The sequence below is a fragment of the Cystoisospora suis genome (genome assembly GCF_002600585.1).
Source record: "Cystoisospora suis strain Wien I chromosome Unknown contig_1980, whole genome shotgun sequence".
In the NCBI taxonomy this organism is placed as follows: domain Eukaryota; phylum Apicomplexa; class Conoidasida; order Eucoccidiorida; family Sarcocystidae; genus Cystoisospora; species Cystoisospora suis.
Window position 1 is genome coordinate 19711 of NW_027154779.1, and position 3847 is coordinate 23557.

Consider the following 3847-nt stretch of genomic DNA (forward strand, 5'->3'; position numbering starts at 1 on the left):
GAAGAAGTGTCGAGATTAAGGCTGCAGCTCGACCAACTCAGGAACCACAATGCAAAACAGAAGCAGACGCTGACACAGCTTCAGGACAAACTTCGGGGTGAGCTGCCATGATCCGTAGTTGGCGGCACGAGGCACGCCCTGCTCACAATATGCGCAGTGTCTGGTCGACTTCTGGCGCACTTGTCTGGTACTGCAGCAGTCGATGGCTTACTTCTGGGCCTGCGGCAGCCCGAACTATGTTCCCTGTCGGGCACTCTGTGAGAAATCCCGTAATCTATAACTCACTTGTGGGCTGGGGTTAAACGCCCTTGCGTGGGCTAAGCGCGATTTCGAGACAGCGAAAAAGCCTGAAAAAAGTGCAGCGTTAAGTCTTCGACGAATCCTTTGACAGCTAACCCTCACTGGGGCAGCTGGCGGCATTTTGCGTCCCTGCTGTTTGCCTTTGAGTTGTGGTTGTTGCCCATTGTTGTTTCGTTGAATGCCTGCCTTCGCTGATCTGTAGAGCTGGAGATAACAGCAGAGCGCCCCAACACCGACGCGTCCCCAGAACTGAGGCAGATTAGGGTCATAGAAAACCGGTTGGACCAGGTAGGTGGACCCGCATGCTGACCACGTCCCTCACGCGCACTAATCCTCTTGAGGACAATCGACGCCGTGCAGAAACTCCCTTCTGGTGCGAAGAAGGGCTCTGCACTGAATGCATATGCTGTAAAACAATCGTAGGCCATGATAAAGCTCAACGAAGCTCAGTCTGTCAGAGCAACTTACGAGCAGATTGTGAAGAGACTGAAGGACGAGCGCCTCGGGTTGGACCGGCATCTTGCCCAGCTGGAAAAAACCCTGAAGGTAACACCAGCGCCTGTCGCGCTTTCAGAGGACCCCGGTGTTAGGGGGCAAAATGAAAAAAAAACATGATGCGGAGTACTTGCGTCAGTCAGAGAGCGGCCCTTCGACGACTGCTCAAGATGAGATTCACGGGCAGACAAAGCCGGCTCGTCGGCGCTGTGTGGATCAGGAAAAAGATAACGACTACGAGGAACTGCTGGCTCTTTCTCACGACGCAACGCATGCGAGCGAGCTTGCCCAGGTGAGACTCGAGGCGGCGGCAATTCTCCGGAAGTGCTTTCAAAACAAGGAATCGTAGAGAAGCGCCTGCAAACACACCAGGATGGGTTGGGTCTGCCCAGCCTACAGTTGTATGAACCTTAGTACGCGCTACGAGTCCGTGGAATCAGGCCGAGTTGCATCGAGTTTCACAAGCCATCGAGCAAGAGAGGGCGAGTAGGGAGCAGGAGGTGCAAGAAAAACGTGCCCTGGTCCAAGCTTGCGTGTCCGCTAGTCAACGGTGAGCCAGAAACGGGGAGGTCACGTCTCTTGTCTCCTCATCGGCTTGTGGGAATGACGCTTCGACTGAAGAACAGCGCAGTTCGATTTTCTTTGGTGGTGATACACTCATGACGGGACAAAGAGAGTCCGAGAGGGGGCGTATCACTGCAGGATGTCACAAAGAAAAACGAGAATGCTATCCATGAATGTGTGGCCTGGCATGTCAGGGCCGCTGAGCAAGAAGCCCTCATGAGAGAACAACAGATCGAAGAAAGCCGACTGAAAGGTGAGGGCCACCACGTAGCCGTGCACCTCCACCGGCTATCGCGACCTTGAAAACGGCCCCGGGATCGAAGACTAGCACAGTGCCACATCGAAGACGAACCCCTCCCTCCACGCGGTTTTTCCTTGTCGACAGCGTTGGCCGAAGAGAAGGAGGCTAAGATCACAGATCGCGATGACGCGCCGACACTCGAGGATTACGAGCATGTCTTCAGAAGAATCAAGGAAGCAACAGGAGTCTCCGACGTGAACGAAGTAATTCAGAAGTTTCTGATGCAAGGCGAAACCAGAGAGAATCTCGTGACTTTGGCAAAGGAGGTGAGCAAGGGTGCAGTCCTTGAGAAACAGTGTCTCAAGGCGACGCCAGGACCCTCGGCAGGGCGGGACGCTGACCGGCACCGTCTCTTGCGGTATTTCCGGGTCCTGTTGAATGTTCTGGCAGGAGTTCTCCTCTCGTGTAAACTGTGTGGCACAGCACCAAGAGAAAATCCAAGCGCTGCAGGAAAAGCGAATGAGAACCCAGGCGGTGGTGAGGACAGACGACTACGCAAGTAGCACCATTATCTCTGCAGGTGCAATGCCGGCTCCCCCGGCCAACCAAACACTTCGAACCACCGGTGAATTAAAAAAGCGTTTTCCATGGTAATCGACCTGGTCTGGGAGGCGTGGCATTCTGATTTTGGGGGCCATGCTCTCTGGTGAACTCTGGGCACCACAAAGCACCCGAATGTCACCGCAAGACGAAGAAGATGTCGGGTTTTTCCAGGCTGACGCGGGGCGACAATGACTCCACGCGGACACCCCGGATGCAGAATCTTGGGCCGCGTTAAGCCGGTACAGCTGGAAGGCAATACCGCCACAAGAGCTTTACACGTCGAATCCTGTGTCCACCACGCTTATTCTTCAGCTGGAGGAGATGAAGCTTTCCTCAGTAACGAAACAGAGCAAGTGGCCCGTCGTGGACGACCTGGAGATCTCCGCCTCACAGGCAAACGCGAGGCAAGAAAGAGCCCGGGCGAAGTACGAGAAGAGTTGCCAACTGCTCGTCGAGCTCCAGGCAGGCGTTGAGCACCTTTATGAGAAACTCACCTCCGCGCTCTCCTCTCAAGTGGGTCTTCACTCGAGCGCGACGGAGCGTGGGCGCCGAGAACAGGCTGGCTGGCCACGTCGCGTGCTGCTTTCGTGAAGAACTTAGGGAAATCGCCTCATGCCCGGCGAAAACACTTCACAGGTTTACCTTGAAGGGGAAAGCGGATCCTGGCGTGTGGCATAGGTGGTGGAACAACCCGCGCCTACAGATTCCCGCTAACGTCTAGTGCGTCCTGCCCCAGAAATTCCCAGTCTTCTCGGAATGTTTGCCTTCGCCGTCGGCCACATCGAACAGATCACAAGGGAATCAGTTTCCTTCTAGTCACCCTGCAGGTCTGGTGCTATGATCGACAAGAAGAAACTTGCCTGCAGAAGTACCCGAGGCGTCGACTGCTTCTCGCAAAAAGCCTTACCTGTGTATCAGCGGTTACGCCAACACGTACGCGCCGCTGCTCATCTGAAGTCCTGCTTCGCACATGATACATTACGTAGGTCACGCGGTGTCCACGCATCCATCGTGGCCTATCAAATGGTGCGCTTCTCTTGTGTTAATATAAGGGCCCCCTTCCCGCACAGCCGTCGATAGAGCAGATGATCCAGATCTCGCTCCACAAACTGGACTACCTAGTACCGCGTACGGCTGAGGTAAGGCACAGCGACCGTACAGACCCGCGTTCAAAGCTGGTGACCGCCTGACTGGTCAGGGAAACGATCCTGCTGCTTTCACTCGCTGGTCTGCAGACGGGGTCTGTCACAGGTTTTCTGTCTCGCAGTTGGTGCCCCGTTTTTGTCGCTCTCCGACGAGATCTTTACCCGGTGTCAGGCACCCTGGCTCTGTCTCGCGACATTCGTTGCCAGTGCCGACCTCGAGACGGGTACCATTTGGGGGCGGAGTAACAAGCAGAGTAATAAATTCCTCACGTCACTGTACCCTTTCTCAGTGCTGTCTCAGGCTCTTAAGGAAGAAGAGCAACAACTCCGTAGAGAGACAAAGAAATCGGTCGTGCCCGCACCCGCGCAGAGTGCGCAAACTGGCGTGGCATTTGAGCAGAGTTTTGACCAGGTCTCAAGCTCCAAAAAAGCGGAACAGTCGCTTACAGACGAGGCAAGCCCTGTGTCTGACGCGGACGGACCTGCTGCATTCCCGGAT